This window comes from Eulemur rufifrons, chromosome 15, assembly GCF_041146395.1.
Source record: "Eulemur rufifrons isolate Redbay chromosome 15, OSU_ERuf_1, whole genome shotgun sequence".
Classification (NCBI taxonomy): Eukaryota; Metazoa; Chordata; class Mammalia; order Primates; family Lemuridae; genus Eulemur; species Eulemur rufifrons.
In genome coordinates this window covers 7,449,444-7,466,920 of record NC_090997.1, presented here as the reverse complement: position 1 = coordinate 7,466,920, position 17,477 = coordinate 7,449,444, and positions in this window count along the sequence as shown.

Genomic DNA, 17,477 nt, shown 5'->3' with positions numbered 1-17,477 from the left:
GTTATCTGTTTTGTTTCCTACTGTGTTCCTAGTGCCTGGAACAGCGCCTGGCCCATCATAAGCTCTCTCAGTGATCGCCACTCAGAAATCAGAAGTCTGCGAAAGATGAGCTTCCAGACACCAAGTGCCTCAAATGGTAGGTGCTTCAGGTTTTGGTTGGGGGAGCTGTTTGAGGTTCCCCCCCGAATCATGTAGGAGATTAGATTAGTACACAAGACCCTCCCTCCCTCTTGGACACAGCCCAGCACCACCTTGGAGCTGTTTTTTCCGAAGATGTGATTTCCAAGCTCCAAGCCCAAAGGCTCATTAGATGTCTCCTCCTGGATGGTTGTTACGAGTTGAATTGCATCCCCAAAAAGATATGGTGGGAGTACCCGTGAATGTGGCCTTGTTTGGTCAAGTTAAAATGAGGTCATACTGAATTGGGTGGACCCTAATCCAATGACTGGGATTCTTGTAAGAAGAGGGAAATTTGGACATAGACACAGGGAGAATGCCACGTGTCTACACAGGCAGAGACTGGAATGATGCGTCTACAAGCCGGAGAGCACCAAGTGGCTGGTTCTGGCAAACACCTGGAGTTAGGAAGAGGCAAGGAAGATTCTTCCCTAGAGCCTTTGGAGGAAGCGTGGCCCTGCTGACACCTTGATTTTGGACTTCTGGCCTCCAGAACTGTGAGAGAATAAGTTTCTGTTCTTTTAAGCCATCCAAGTTCGAGGTGTTTGTTACGGCAGCCCTGGGAACCAACACGATGGTCTACTGAGACCTCACACACGGTCCAGAGATGGTAACTTTCCCTTTCCAGCCCACGCCTCCCGCGGGTGCGCTAATCCTATTTGTGGTGTCCCCACCTGGCCTTCATCCAGGCTTGAAAAACCTGCACTTCATCCTCATTCATTCGCTGGCAAATCATTGCCAAGTCTTGTTCTTTTGTCCCAGTCATCTGTCTCTCTTCTCTCTCCCCACTGCCACTTTCTTAGTTATTCCAGGTGCTTGTAACCCCTGCTCCAGACCGGCTCACATAGGATTGAACAGTGAATTTCTCATAGTATAGCTATCATGTCATGCCCCATGCCCCTCTAGCTAAAAACTGGAGCAAATGACCCTGTGGGGACCCGCTGAGGGCCCACTGGCTCCACTGTGCCCGACAGGCGTGCTCGTCCTGCAGCTGCTGTGCGTGTTGACTGACAGGAACTCACAACTGCTCCTTCTCGGAGAATCACCCTGGGCCCATGGGAGTCATCACATCCGGGAAGTTATGCCCTCCCCTCGGGGGTGGCCCACAGCCAATGGGGTCCAGCTCTCCTGCCCCAAAGCAGGGTGAAATCTGCGGCATCATTCATGCTCCAGAGCCCCCTGAGATACCAGGCTGCAGTCCCCATCCCTGCTTAGCCCCTTCCCCTGCCCTCCCCTGCCCTCCTCCCTCCCCTTCTCCTGACAGTTCTTCCTCAGCTATCACATCACTTGAGTCCCATCTCAGGCTCTGCTTTTAGGGAGCCCACCTAAGACACCCTCGATAGAGCAATGGAGCCCCTTAGTAAAATCCGCACACCTTCGCTCGGCATTCAAGGCCCTCTGTGGTCAGACCCAGAGCACCCACTTTCCCAACCTTGTCCCCACGTCCCCCTTCCCTTGCTCTGAGTGCTGAGCATAGTAGATTGTTGAACTGCCCATTGAGTCGGACACATGTTCCTCCACTTCCCACCTTGAAGCCTTTTCTGTGCTCTTCCTTCCGCCTGGCCTTCCTCCTCCACCCCCCTCATCCATGACTCCAAGGCACTAGCCACACAGGTGCTACCTTCCCACAGCCTTCCCTGCCCTCGGCCGCAGGTGCCATCACTGCCTCTGCTGCCTTCTAATGACAGGATCACTTTCTGCTCAGTCATCCCAGGTAGCAGGAAGTTAAAGCGCATTATTTCTGTCTCAGTTGAGGCCCCAAAGTTAACAGGTGCCAGCTAGCCCACAGCCAAAGCGAGGTTGGAGGCCACGCAGCAGGACTTACGCAGGAGCTGTCTGAGAGCGGGGCTCTCCGTCAGCGGGGCTGGGAGGCTGGGGGAGCCGGAGGTCCAAAGGAGAGAGTCTCATCTCTCCGTGTGCGGGGGGTGAGATCTGGTGGTCGGGTTTAGAACTCATGTCTGGGAAACCTGACGGGTCAGGGGCTGTACCTGGCCACCTGCTTTGATGGAAGGTAACTCTGTGTGTGTCAGGACAAAGGATGCTGAGGATTTCTCATGCAGCATCTGGGGGCCAACTGGGGTGGGCTTATATGCTTTCCAAAGGGGCAGACCTGCAGGCGCCCAGAGATTGAGCGCAGATGAAACGACAGCTGGATAGCGCCGCACCTGCATGAGGGACTGATGGCAGCCGAGACAGCTCAGCAGTGGGCGGAGAGGGTGTCTCCAAAGAACCCATGAAGAGAACGAGTGGGCTTTGCACACGTGCCGCGCCAGGGAGAGCATCTCTCGATCACTCGACGGTACCAGGCAGGTCAAAGCTCCGTGCCACCCCCACCCCCAGGCTTGGAGGGGCAGACGGGGCCCGCTAAGTGGGGGAAAGGAAAAGGAGCTCTACGGGGGGAGGGGAGAGGCAAGCAGACCCCGTCCCTCCCCTTCCCACAGCAGGAGGCCGCCCGAGTCAGCCCCCCTGGGGTGGGCAGCCGGGGAGACCTGTGAGTTCATATGAAGGTGTCTGCTCTGGCGATATGTAGGCTGGACATCAAAAGCACACAAGTTTCATTACGGAAAATTTCAAACAGATCCCCAAGTAAAGAGAATACTGTAACGGACTCACACGTCCCGTGGCGCAGCTTCGACAGCAGCCAGCACACGCCAGTCTTGTCTAATCTGCACTCTTCCCTTGCCCTTAAGGGACTGGACATGTTAGTCACCACGCGAAGCAGGTCTTCAATGCAAGCAGACAGACAGATTTTACTACCTAGGAGTATGACTTTGTGTGGCGGGGATGGTGGTTTGCCCTCTCCGTGATGCAGTTGACACAAGGTCACGGCCCCTGTCCTTCTGACCTCGCTGTAAGATGCCGGCCACAGACGTCGTCTGGGAACGGTCATGTGCCAGGTGGACGGGCGAGACGGTGATGGTGACTTCCAGGATCAGAGAGTAAATGGACGGGGTGTGTGTGGCATGTGGTTGGCACGCGGGTGGCATGCAGTCGGTGTGGGCGGCATGTGGATATGGCGTGCGGGTGCTGCGGTGGCGGTATGTGGGTGGAGTGTGGGTGCCACGCGTGGCATGCTGGCGTGCGGTTGGCGTGTCCATGTCGGCCGGCTCGCCTGGCTCGAGATGTGTAATGATTTATCTGATTTGCCTTCCCCTGTGCCTTCCCTCCCAGCGGCAGCCGACTGCATCTCATACATACCAAGGTTCTTATCACATCAAGAATTCATAATCATCCCAAAATATTCAATGGGGATATGAAATATTTACAGACGAGGCGCCAGACAATGAAACGAGCCTGTCCCCAGACCCTGGCGGAAACCTCTCTCCTGCAGGGACCGGAATGGTGCTGAGAAGGGGCTGGGGGCGTCTTCAAGGGTCCCCATCTGTCCTCCCAGAGCTCTGGGGCCTCCGCAGCACACACTGGGTGTGTTTGTTTGGTGGGGGAATCAGATCTCTGGCCCCCTTCCCGCTCCTTGTCTGGGCGTTCCCTCCCGGGCCCCAAGGGGGAGGATGTCTCTCTGCATGGCGGGGCATAGGCGTAGGGGCTTGACCTATATCACAGGAACCCAGAATCTTAGAAATTTATTCACCTCTCCTTCCCCAAAATGCTACAGGGATCCTTATTTATTTGCTTGCTTAACTCCAAGAAGAGGGGACTCACTCCCCTCATTTAATAGCTGGCGACTTGTGGTTGGATTAGAAAACTCTTCCTTGTACTGAAATGCCTACAAACTCCACTTGCTAGCCCTCTTCAGCTCCCTCTGAGGGGTCACCTTGTCCACCCCCCTGCCCGTCTGGGTCCTCCGTGTCTGGAGGCCCCCAGCCCTGTTAGCCACACTGGGATGCACCAGAGCACAGATGGGCCCCTGAGCAACCCTAATGGCCTTGTCTGTTTAATTAGCATGCAATTAGCCTAATGCATATTTCAACACTGCACCGGAGCTGCTCATCAATCATCTGCAGCTGAGGACAGACAGACAGACAGCCTGCAGAGCCAGGAGGAAGAAGGTCTTGTTGGTGACTTTTCAGGGACACAGCACCCCCAGAGGGTTCAGAGCAGCCTGGAGGGCAGGGCCATGTTACATGGGCCGAACTCCTCTCCTCCAGCTTCCAGGGCAGGAAAGCAGGTGTTCGGGCTCCAGTTTCCCCACTGCAGCTCTACCCCCATCTGGGCCAGCAGAATTGACTGTGGCTTCCTGGGGGTAATGTCGACTCCTGAGTATGCCATCTCCCCCAGCAGGCTGGGAATCCTTTGAGGACAAGAACCCTGTCTGCTCTTCCACCTATCTTCTCCTCACCCCACCCAATATTCTGGCTAAGGACTATGATTCGGAACAGAAAGAGCACTAGACTGGGAGCCACTGAATGCGTGTGATACGTTGACTGAGCCACGTCTTCTGGCAGAATGTGTTTCCACCATAGTGGGCTGGAGAGAACAGAGGCTTGCAAGCTCAATCTGTGATCCATTTCAGCTCCACCATAGGCTAGCTGGGTGACCTTGGGAAAGTGCCTTAACCTCTCTGAGTCTCCATTTCCTCAAATGCAAATGGGTTCTACTAATAGCTACCTTATGGGGGTGGGTGGAAAATTAAACTAGGTAACACTGTGCCAGGACTTGTAGATACCTAAGATACAATGCTTTCCTCCCTCCCTCGTGTCTCATACATCTTGAATTCACAGGCCCCTTCATGGGCTCTGGGCCCTTTGCTGTGGGGAGAGTCCTGGGGGAGGAAAGGACCCTCATTGTCGGTTCTCTCCCTGAGTGGAGAGAGCTGGGGTTTGCACTGAGAGGTGGGGTGTAGACGCGGGTGGGTAAGGCAGCGCATTCCTGGTTGACATCCTATTTTCCATGAAGATAAACTGGAATATGACACTGTTACTGGCAGACCCTGTGCAGCAGAACACAGAGGAGCCTAAATATTTCATGGTCAAATTCATCAATAATGGAGACTGAGACTAAATTACATAACTGTCACCTTTCCGTTAAATAATATTTTCTGCAGGGGGCTGGGAGGGGGGCACGGAGGCCTTTATTGCAAGTCATGAATGATTTAGTTCAGCAAATAAAGGGAATCAGAAAGAGAAAAAGAGACAGGGATTTTTTAGGATCATCTAACACATCGAGCCCTCATCCAGGGCTGGCTGGAAGGGATCTGAAAGGTGTGAGGGTCTTCTGGGAGGAGAGGGTACTACCGGGTGTGTCTACAGGGAGGCTTTGAGGGTTGGGGACACATCTTCCAGAGCCAGGAAGGGTGATGAATATGCCATCTCTGAGTCTGTCTGTCAAGTTGTTCATTTGACATGGCTATGGACAGAAAGTAGCTCAGACAACCAGAAATCAAGGGCTATGTCTCCCCATCAAATACTCTGGTTGCAGGGCCTTGTTTATCCCACCAGACCAAGGGCTTCCTGAGGGCAGGCGGTGTGTCTCCTCCATCAGAGTTGCAGCCCGTATAGACAAGAACTGTGTCTTCCCCCATTGAATTGGGGACTTCCAAGGCCAGGACCTGTGCCTTCCTCCTTCGCGAGCTCCCTGAGAGCAAGAGCTCTCCCTCCCATCGGACTCCATGTCCTTGCCGGCAGGGACTGTGCCTCCCCGGACAGACCCAGGGCTCCCCAAGGGCTTGCCAGGATCGGAGGGCAGGTGTCTTGGAGTAGAGGGAGTCCTGGTGGGCAAGGCGTCTGTCCCCCCAGTCAGAGTGACACCCCTGTGGGCAGTGTCTCCTCCATTAGACTGGGGGCTTCTTGAGGTCCCAACATACACCTTTTCCATGAGACTTTGGAACCCCTGAGGGCCGAGGCTGTGTCTCCCACTCAGACTGGACGCCCCCTGAGGGAGGTGCCTGTTGTTCCTCCCTTCTCCTTCACTTAGCGGAGGCTGGAAGGGGTGGGCTGAGCAGGCGCTGGGTCTCAGCCGCAGGCTGGCCCTCCCCTCCCCAGAGAAGGAGGCCCGGTGGGCATGTGTGCAAACTCGCCCTGCCTCTCAGCCCTCCGTGGGAAGGGCGAGGGTTGGGAGCGCCGTGCCCGCTAAGTGTATAATTACACAGTACTTGGGGTAATTTTCCTCTTCCTCAAGAAGCGCACGTTGGCCCTGATTTTCCTATCTGCAGATTGTAAGCTCGTAATTAGCAGCAAATTACCCACACAAGTGACAAATTTTTGTGCTTTCAAGTAAACAGACAAAATACCCACAGTTCATAAATTGCCTCTCGGTGCGGCAGGCACCTGGCTCCTGGAGATGCCCGGCCGGCCCACACGTGGCAGGGAAGGGGGCGGACAGCCGGCGTGAGGCCTGTGGATGCAGCCGGGGCCTTCAGGGCAGACGGGCTTGCTAGAGCTGGTCCTTCTACTTGCTGGCCAGCCCCAGCACGTCAGAATCCTTGGTCCAGGTCAGCTTCCTGGCCTCTGACGCGGACGTGGAGTGCCAGGGTGGCAGCACCAGTCTTGAAGATAAGAAATAGATCCTCATGCCCCCATCTGTCACCTAGGAGCTCATTGACACTGGCCCTGTGTCTTCTCCCCGCCAGTTCCACCCCTCTGGGGTACCTTGTGCCTATTCCTTGCCTTTGAACACGATTCTTAGCCTTTTCTGAGCCAAGGAACTTTGGCAATCACGTGAAGCATTGGGACCCCCTTCTCAGTATAATATTTCAAATGCATAAAATTAAACACGCAGGATTACAATGTGTTGAAATGCAGTTTTATCCTGGGATGCAGGATTGGAACCAGCATCAGCAAGCTTCTTGTCCTAGTTCTAGAGGGATGCCCTGGTAAGAAGCCTGAACTTCAGCATCAGATAAATGTGGGTTCAGATCCTGGCCCTGCCACTTTTTGGCTGTGTGACCCTCGGCAAGCCAGGCAGAGCTGGCCTGTATTGGTTTGCAAGAACTGATTGTTAAATTTTCTTGAATATTATGCGCTTACTGACATCAAGTTGGTAGCTTTAAATTAGTCTTAGAAGAAGTAGTTACACCACAGATTTTGGCAAATACTACAATTCCTTCTTCTTTTCTTTTTTTTTTTTTTTTTTTCCTGTAGAGCTAGTTACCAGCACACCACTGCCTGGCCACTTTCACTATTGCACTCTGGTGAGCCCCGAGCCACCTAAGAAGTTCTGCTGCCCTCCAGGAAAGACCACCACATGGAAAATTCCAGTGGAGAGGAAGAGGCCCTGAGACTACACGGAGGAGAACCCGAGAACCGAGGGATAGGACCCAGCAGAGCCCTTCCAGCCGCCCCCACCCCACACCGCCTTTGGAGCCCTCCTGCTGAGATGCCCAGCCTGTGCATGAGGAAGTCATGAACTTCCAGCCCCAGGAGACGTCACGTGGATCAGAGATGACCTGTCTCTACTGTAGCCTGTCTGAATTCCGGACCCATGGGATTATGATAAAATAACACTTGTTGTTTTAAACCATTAAGTTTTGGGGCACTTTATTAGGCAGCAATAGATAACTGAACTGCCATCTACCCTGGAGGCAAAGATATCCCCACGGCCCGTATCGTGGTCTCTTCATTCTGTGCCTTCTCATCCCTTTCTGCGTTTTCTGGGTTTCAGGAAGCCCAGAGGAGAGGTGCCCCAGCTCCCTTCACCCCCACAGGGGCAGCTTCACTTGCCCCTGAGCCACCCTGATCTTCTGGGGATCCCAGGGGCTTCCCTCTGACACCCCTCCGCCGTCCCACATAAGCAGACAGGGTGATGTGGCGTGGGGGATTCTGCTGAGGTGGCTGGCGCGCAGCTGGGAGGGGAACAGGGCTCCCTCCCTTCCCTGGTGACATTTGAAAAGGACAAAATTAGGAGGAAGGTAAATGCTATTCTTCTCTCCTCCTAGAGAACAGGGAAGAAGGAGGCAGACGCCAAGGGTTCTGGTTGTTTCGAGTCTGGAAAGGGAGCTGGGCACGAGGTCACTGCAGGACGGGGTGGTCTCGGGTGGGCTGGGCATCCTCCACCAGAGCTTTCCTGGGGCTGGTGTGGGGCAAAGCTGCCGCCCCCATCCCATGCTGTGCCCCCGACCCTGGGTGGATCTAGTGGTCCCAAGCAGGGGCAATGCCACTGATCTGCAAAGTGGTTCTAAATTCCTGACGGATACTAATTTTGGGGATTTGCAAATGAGAAATTAGAATTCCCAAGAATTCTTGGAAATTTCTGAAATCATAAGTTATTGTGTGTCTGTCATAACATTTTATTTTATACATTTTAAATAATAGTGATTATCATTATTAATGACTGTAAATAATGAGTGACTGTAAACAATGAACAGTGAATCATTTTTCTTTGATAAGGTTATGTTAAAACTTTAGAGGTCTTTTGTTTCAAAAAAAAGATATGCTAAATGCATGGATTATTATCATTATGAACCAATATATTTTGACAAGATTATTTATTTTAATAATGCATAACATTGTCCCCTACCTGATTTAGACATTTGATAAGAGAAAACATTAAAATAAGGAAATATTAACCTAAAATTAATGCCAAATGAAAGTCAGTAAAAAATTGAAAGCTAACATTTATTATTAAATTTTTTTCATTCTTCAAAATGAAAATTTTAAAACACACAAAGTATTCATTAACCTGACAGTCTTGATCTTTGTTTTGCAACAAATATCCCAGATATAGGAACAAAATCTTTTGTGTTGACAGTGATTGAGTCCTCAAGCATGTGTCCAAAGGCATCTTCAGTTTGGGTGTGAGGGCACATATTGCTTCATATAAGCTCATTTTTTTTAAAACAATGAAAGTACTTTGCTTGCCTTGATTTTCTTTTTTCCCACTGAAATTGATATTGCTCATTCAGATTTTAGATCAGTTTCTACTTTTATGTCTGAGAATTCCACAACGTTCTTATCTTCTTCTCTTCCATAGCAAATATTCAAACACTGGAAAAGGCCAGTGACCATGACTGAATAGTATTTGAAGAATGTAACATTTGGATCTCCTAGCAAGGTTAACGGTACTACGCATACTAAAATTGCCAACGTAAGGGCTTATTTTGCTTCCAAAACTTATTTCTTGAAATATTGCTCACAGGATTTGTATAAAGTATACTATGCATATAGCTCATTAATATTTATTTTGTTTGTAAGAATGACTCACCATTGGCAGCAGAGAGGGCCACAAACATGCTTTGATACAATGGCAGCAACTATGAGCAGGACTAACTCATTAGATGGTGATGTTCTTGCCTGTGAGCCCTGTCCCAGCTCCCAGAAATTTTAACCTTTGACTCCACATAGCAGGGTTTCTGGCTTTTGCTTTCAACTTGCCAACAGTTGATTCCTTCAAACCAGTAACATCTCTGTGTTGATGATGAAGCTTTAATGATCACAGGGGAATTATAATAACTTTACCCATTTTTCAGGTTTCTTGATTAACTTTTCCGGGGATTTTGGATATGAGGAAAGATAATCCCTGAGAAATGCTGGCATTGTAACACTAGGTCTACAGCATGGCTTAGGGGGTGCAAGCTTCATCCAAGGACAGTGAACTCTCAACGTGCCTCCCTCTGAGCAGGGTGGGACGCTGTTGCTCAGGTTTGGAAAGGTCATTGAAGAGAGAGTTGGACTCTGGTAGAAAGACCACCCAACTTCACTGGCTCCCCCAATCCCCTGCCTCGTCTGCTGGACTCTTACAAGGAAATGTTCCCCAGGGACCTGTCTTGAGCTGTCTTCTTGTCTTTGTTTTCATGCTCTCTGCCGCACCTCACCCATGATCTTGGTTTCAATGCACTGGTGAAACCCAAATTCATGTCTCCAGCCCAGACCTCTCCCACTCTTTCACCTTCAGACCCATTTGCAAGTCTTTCCCTTCCTATCCACATGACTCCAGACTTTGCTGGTGTAGAAGTCTGAATATCCAAAGTCGGAATGCTTCCCCGAGAAGACAATAATGGTCCCATTGAACTGGAAGGTGAGTTTGCCACCAGGCAGTTTTGGTTTCTCATGCAAAAAGGGGGATTATAGTGTTGGCTGGGGTGATTTACCCGAACTATGACTGGGAAGCAGCGGGGGGCAGGGAAGCATATGGGACATCTCCTGGTACTTCTAGGTCAAGTGGTAAAAGTTAAAAGAAGACCATGGCAACACTATCGAAGGCTCATCCTCCTCCAGAAAGCTTAAGATTACCCCGGCAGGTAAAGAACGCTGACCAGCTGAGGCACTTGAGAAGACAAATGGGACATGGGATGAAATGAAAAATATCAGCGATAGCCTTGTGATCAGTTGCAGAAACAAAAAATGACAGTATCCACCCATGTTGTACTCCTTGCTTTGTTATGGATGTATTTATCTGTTGTAACAAAATGTTCTTTTTCCTCCCATCCTCATTCCCCATTATTTTTATTTAGGGATGTTTTTGACGGTTATATTTGCAATTTATCGCATAGATTATAGAATTTCAAGATGGAATCATGACACAATTAGAGAGAGAATGGATTTTCCTAGTTTTCCTGGTGTAAATTACTGGTATGAATTTAGGTTGTCCTTTGGGGAAAAGGGTAAGCTTTCACTGTGAGGGATAATTACATGATGCTAGGCAGAGGCGGGCTTTGGTGGTGCTTACGGTGGGCAAGGTTAGCAATGGAGGAAGGGTGTGTATTGATGTCAGGCAGCCAAAGGATGGACCATAGTGGACGTTTGTCATCCTTCTAGGTTGCCTAGAGCTTTTAAACCCTCTTCCTTTATTTGGGACCTTCTGTGTGTGATTTTCCCCTAAGTAGAAGCCAGAAGCTCACTTTCCCAGGCTCCCTTACACCAGGTATGTAACTTAGGGTGCAATGAACAAATGTGTCCAGAAAAGTCTCTGAAGAAGTGTGGCTTCTATTTCAGTGAATGTGGCTGCAGATACACCCAACTTCCAGAGGCTGTGAGATGGTGGAAGTTCTAGGTGGCACCACCCTTTAGACCTGGATGAGAAGCTCCACGCCCCCCCCCCCCTCGGCTTTGGATCATGCATGTGAGAGAGGCCTGGAATCTGTAGGACCAAGGGACATGCCTACCCAGCACCTACATCTCCACTTCTATTTCTGGCTTCGAGAACCAGGATCCCAACTTTCCTATCCAAATGGCCTCAACCCCACTTCCAGGGCTTGGCCAGGCCTCTTTCCTGGGTCTGTCTTCTGAGGGTGGATCATGCTGCCCTTGTACCCTACAGGCTGAGGAACAGCCAAGGGGAGTCTCTGGAGGGTGTGGCTAGAGCTTGGGCCCGTGGGCAGGAGTGCCTACACACAAGCACACGAGGTCCCCAGCAGTGCAGGTTGGGGCTGAGGGGAAGAAAGGGGGTATGGGGCGCAGGGGCCCGAGGTTGGTTCCCTGCACCACCATGTTATAGCCCAGTTCTGAGGATTCTAAATGTGGACCTGACCTTCCTTTATATATAAAGGTATATTTGTCAAGGTAGCAGAGTATGTGGAATATAGTATTTTCCAAAATGCTAACAGCAGTATGGCATCTCACTTGCTCTTTCAGATCGTCACTATTCCCCACCAAGAGGCGGAGAGTCTATTTCCCTTCCCCTTGACTCTGGGCAGGACTTTGTGTCTGCTTTGATGAATAGAATTCAGCAGAAGTGGTACTGCCGGACTTTGGATGCTAGATCATGAAAGGCAATACAGCTGTGTATGGGTGTCTCTTTCTTAGGAAACTTGCCCTTGGAATCCAGCCACCATGCCGTGAGGAAGCCCAAACCAGCCCACACGGAGACACACAAGAGGAGAGGAACCAAGGCCACCAGCCAACTACCAGACATGTGAGTGAATAAACCTACAGATGATTCCAGTCCTCAGGCTTTGAACCTCTCAGCTGAGGCCTCAGACATTACAGAGCAGAGACAAGCTGTTCAGGATCTGACTTCTTGATCCATATAATCTATAAGCATAATAAATGTTTGCTTTATGCCACTAAGTTTGGGCATAAAATTATTATGCAGCCTTAGTAATTGGAACAGATTTGAATATATTTCATTTAATAGATTAACTGTAATTTTGAGATATTTTGATATATAGTACCTCCATTTGTACTCTTGCCGTGGGCCTCACGAGTGTTCAGGACGCTCTCTAGTGTTCAGCGCCCAATGTCATTAGTGTAAGCTACAGGGTCTGCGCCCAGTCGTGGGGGTGGAGGGGTGTCCACAGCAACTGGTCTAGGACATTTGGACACTGTTTCTGGCCTTGTGGTTTCCAAGCCTTGTCCTCTGGTCCTCCCAGAGATTCCATGAGCCAACTAATCTCCTTTGTAAATTCCTTTTCTGCATGGAGCAGCCAGAGTGGCTTTTGTTGCTTGCAACTTAGAAACCCTGGTTCAGATGAAAACCGGCTCCAGGTTGTTTCACTTTGATTCAGTTCAACAGACATTAATTGAGTATCTGCTGCGTGGCTGGCCCTGTTTTAGGCAATAGTGATGCTAAGATGAATAAGACAGAATCTTATTATTAGATAATAATTGCTAACATTTATCGAACACTTGAATTGTGCCAGACACTGTGCCATGCACCTTTCCTGCTATGTCTCTATTCTCACACTACTTTATGTGCTGGGTCCTGTCATTAGCTTCATATTCCTGGAGACAGGAAAACTGAGACTCAGAGAGTTTGAATAACTTGATCAAGATCATACGGCCAGTAAATGGGGGAGCTGGAATTAGAATCTGGGGCCATCTGTCCGCTATGACTGCTCTTAACCATCTGCCTCCAGAAGACACCTGAGTCTGGCGGGAGAACGTGCAGATAATATCATTATAATTTCAATGAGTTAGGAGTATTACTAGGAGGAGCACTTAGTGGAGATCCAGGAAGCCTCCTGGGAAGAGATGTTGCCTGAGCCGAGTCATGAGGGATGTGGGGACTTGGTTAGAGGAAGGGGGTGGACAGGACACTCCAGACTGTGGGAACTGCACGTGCAAAGGCCCAGAGGAATGAGCTGGAGCGACTGGAGTGGCCATGCTGCAGTGTGGGGGCCAGGAGCACAAGGAAGGAAGGCAAGGCCGGATCCTAGGAGTGCTGTGTGCTAAGTTGAAGAGCCTGAACTTGATTCTGGAGGTTGTGGAGAGCCCCAGAGGGATTTTCAGTGGATTTTTTTTTTTTTTTTTTTTTGAGACAGAGTCTCACTCTGTTGCCCGGGCTAGAGTGCCATGGCATCAGCCTAGCTCACAGCAACCTCAAACTCCTGGGCTCAAGCAATCCTTCTGCCTCAGCCTCCCGAGTAGCTGGGACTACAGGCATGTGCCGCCATGCCTGGCTAATTTTTTCTATATATATTTTTAGTTGTCCAGCTAATTTCTTTCTATTTTTAGTAGAGACGGGGGTCTCGCTCTTGCTCAGGCTGGTCTCGAACTCCTGGCCTCAAGTGATCCACCCGCCTCGGCCTCCCAGAGTGCTAGGATTACAGGCGTGAGCCACCATGCCCAGCCTTCAGTGGATTTGTGATTCACAGCTCTCCTCTGGCAGAACAGGGGGTTGGTTTATAGTGTGTGCAGGCTGGAAGCAGGAAGATGTGGGGAAGCCATTGAATAATCCGGGTGAGAAATAAGCAGGGCTGCGCTGAAGCCGTGGGGATGGGAAGAGGAAATAGATGGAGAGGTTGGAGACGAGAGACGGAGGAGGTGGAAGACGCAGGTCTTGAATGTGCATTTTAAGAGGGAAGGAAGAGCTTGGGTTAGGTCCCGGGTCTGTGCTTGGGTGACGAGAGAGTGGGGAGCCATTCACTGGGGTAAGACACGCAGGGGAAGGAGGCAGCTTCAGGGGGCTCGGCCAGGAGGTGCAGCAGCGCTGGCTAACTATTGCCAAGCGCGGGCAGCACTCCAGGCCCACCTTGCCGGGATGAGGTGAAGATCAGATGAGCTAATACTTGTAGTTGGCTTAGAATAGTGCCTCCCACAAAGTAAGCACTCTGGAAGAATTTGCTATTACTTTTAGCCATTGTTAGCCTTGTTTTACAGATGAGGAAACTGGGGCACAGAGAGGTGATGTAGCCTGCCCAATGTCACACAGCCAAGACACCAGCAGTCTGACTCCAGGGCAGTGCTCCTGGCCCCACGCTGTCTGCGGGTCGCTGGCTGTATGTGGGCATCAGAGGTGTGGGACGGGTAAGTTCACACTTGGGCAGTGTGCAAAGGATAAAATTGGCAGCCAGGGTCCTAAGCCAACCTTGAGAGACCCTGGAGCTCACGATGAACTGCAGCACGGGCCGGCGCTTAGCATCCTCCGCTGGAGAGTGGGGATGAACATAGCATCTCTTACAGGGCTGTGGTGGAGATGAAGTGGGACGATGCTGTACGTGTACCCCATAACCGTGCAGCGGTCCCCAACCCTTTGCACCAGAGACTGTTTTCATGGAAGACAATTTTTCCACAGCCCGGGGTTGGGAGAGAGGTGTCACGGGTGGGTGCGTGGGGTGGTGTGGAGCTCAGGCAGTGATGCGACGCCCATTTCCTAACAGGCCACAGAACAGGCCACGGACGGGTACCAGGGGTTGGGGACCGGAGCTTAGTCATAAAAGCTTAGTCATTAGTATTATTGGTGCTTGTGTTTGCATATCCAGGGTTGAGCCCAGTGTCTAGAACTTAACGAATTCCTGGGGAATAAATGTCTGAAAGCAAACCCCTTGGTCTGGTTCTGGCTTCCCTGCGGGTGAGTCACTCAGGACCTGCTTCCTCCTCTGCAGACTGGAGCAGGAATCACCACTCACAGCGTTCTCGGGATTACGTGACAGAGTATGACTGTACTGTGAGGACTGTGGGGTGTCCCACACATGCAGCGTACAGTCATACTCTGTCTCTCCCCTCCCTGGAGGTGGTTGGTAAAAGACGGGAAGGGAGAGTGGGAGGCTGCCTTGAACCGGTGGGCGGCTCGGCTCCTTGTCAGACAAGTGTGAGGCCGGCGGGCGGGTGGGAGGATGCGGCCGGGCGTGGGCTGGCACTGATCGCCAGGCCCGGGAGGCGTTGCGGAGGCTAATGGACTGTCACCTCCCCCGTGCCTGCCCAGCTCAGGTCCGCGGTTTGGCATTCACTGGTGTTGCATCTGGATGTGGACCTGCTCTGCACGTGCGTGTGGGCGGGCACACTCGGGGCTGCTCAGCTGTCTGCCAGAGCAAGGAGGCGGCAGGTACGGAGTCCTTGAGAAGCCTGCTTCTCCCATGAGTTCTATCCTGACCTCCTCTCGCATGCAGGAGCGATAGCTGGAGCACTTGATGCGTTTGGTTTGTTTGGGCGTCTGTCCTGGTCTCTGCGAGCCGTGCATGTGCACGTGTCTGTACGGGCTGTGCGACCGCGCCAGCGGGCCACGCGCAGAACAACAGGGTCGGTGGGGATGGGGTCACGCACCGCGGCATCTGCTGCCGGTACCAGTGGTGGCCGTGTTGAGGGTGGGGGTGGTAGCGATACAGGAGAGTGGATCCCTAAACTGGGGTCCCGCCTGAAGGCCAAGTGGGTTCTTGGCCTGTCACAGGAAAGGATTCAAGGAAAGAATTGCTGACAGGGTAAGGCAAAAGCAAGTTTATTGAGGTAAGAAAAAAAGTGGTTGCCGCATGGACAGAGCAGTGGTTATCTCAGCAACAGAGAGTAGCACTTTGTGAGTTTCTGGGGTCTTATTTTATACCTTCTATTTAATTTTGTTAGGCGGAGGGAGGATTATTCATAAGATTTCCGGGAAAAGCCTGAGGAGTTCCGGGGACCACGGGTCCCTCCCCCTTTTAAACCATACAGGGCACCTTCCTCCGGGAGTTGCCGTGGCATTTGTAACTGCCATGGCGCTGGTGGGAGTTTCTTTTAGTATGCGAATGTGTTATAACTAGCGTAGAACAAGCAGTTAGGGTAACCCGAGGTTGTTTTTCATGGCCATCTTGGTTCTACCTGCTTTTGCCGGGCGCCTCCCCCGCCTCCTGTTTTATCAGAGACCTCGGTTCGGGTCTGACGACTATCGAGCAGGACCTGCCATCACCCTGTCTCGGTGGCCTGTCGGCTGCCCCTTTCACACATTGCAGCCATTGTCCCCCTGGGTCAGGCCTTTCCTTGAGAAGCAATGGCGATGAGGGGGAGGTTGGGAGGAGGAGGAAGGAAGAGGAGAGGCGTCATCCTCTCTCAGTACCCCATGTTCAACCAGCAACCTCCCTGACAGTCCAGATCGTACAAAATCATTTCTTTTTTCTCCAGAAAGCAGTTCACTTTTGCTGGTGTGATTGGGGAGGTAATAAGTGGGAAAACTCCCTGCTATGGCACTTTTATCTAGGTGGGGTGAACACACTGTGCCTGGCCTCCCTCTAGACCTTTCCTTAAACTGCCCCCACCACCTGGAACGCCCCCATTCAGCTTGACATCTCATCCAGCCGTAAAGCCTCAGCTCAAATGCACCTGCTCTATTAAGCCTTCCTAGGTCTCACATGATAGAATCAAATTCTCAATTTTTGACGTGCTCCTAGGTTGCAAAGACAACTGTGTATTAGCTCTGGATGCCTTTGAGGCCAACCATTGTGGATGGTCCAGATTATGATACACTGTAGTTTGGATCAACGTCCTGCCCTGTTTTAGACTGTAAAATTCTTGGAGTTCAGCTTTGTGTGATACTAGGGCCTGGTCCAGTGGTGTGTTGGTAAGAGTTTAACAGTCAGATTTCTGGAGACAGGCTCTGCTTTGTAGCTTGAATGTGGAATTGAGAAGAGATGCTGCCAGCTTGTGAGCTGGTATGAGTTGGTTTGAGTACGCAATGGCTGATTCACCTCTATGAACCACAAAAGTTCACATCAGCTAGTGTCTAGCACATCTCATAGTAGGCCCTCAATACGTTTGAATGAACAAATGAATATATAAATAAATGAATGAATGAAGAGCTGGATGGGTAAGTGGACTTAAATCAAGTGGCTGGAGCAGTGGTGACTGATGGCTGGCTTTGAGGTGGGAGAGCAGGAGAGAGGGGGTCGTGTCCGTTGGGCACAGGCATGGTAGCCGGCACCAGGCAGAGCCAAGGTGTCCCAGCCCCCACCCAGAGGGCCTTCCTGCCTTCCCCAGGCTTCCCCCAGTGCTGAGGCTGCTTTGCATTCTCTCATAAATAACCTGTAATGCGCGGAATGCAGTTTTCTTCTTGGGGCTTTTGTTTCTTCAATCACGACAAAAGCCGCACTAATGAGTTATTGGAAAACCCAAGCCCTGCTCCAGGCCAAAGAGGCTCTGTGAGCACAGCGGGGGAGGTGCTGAGCGTGGCAGCCAAGGCAGGATAGCAGGCTGGGCGAGTCTCTGCACAGCGCTGGAGCAAGAGGGAATTTAAAAAGCCCTCATGGCTCACACGTGTCCAGGGCTTTACAGTTCACGTCATCG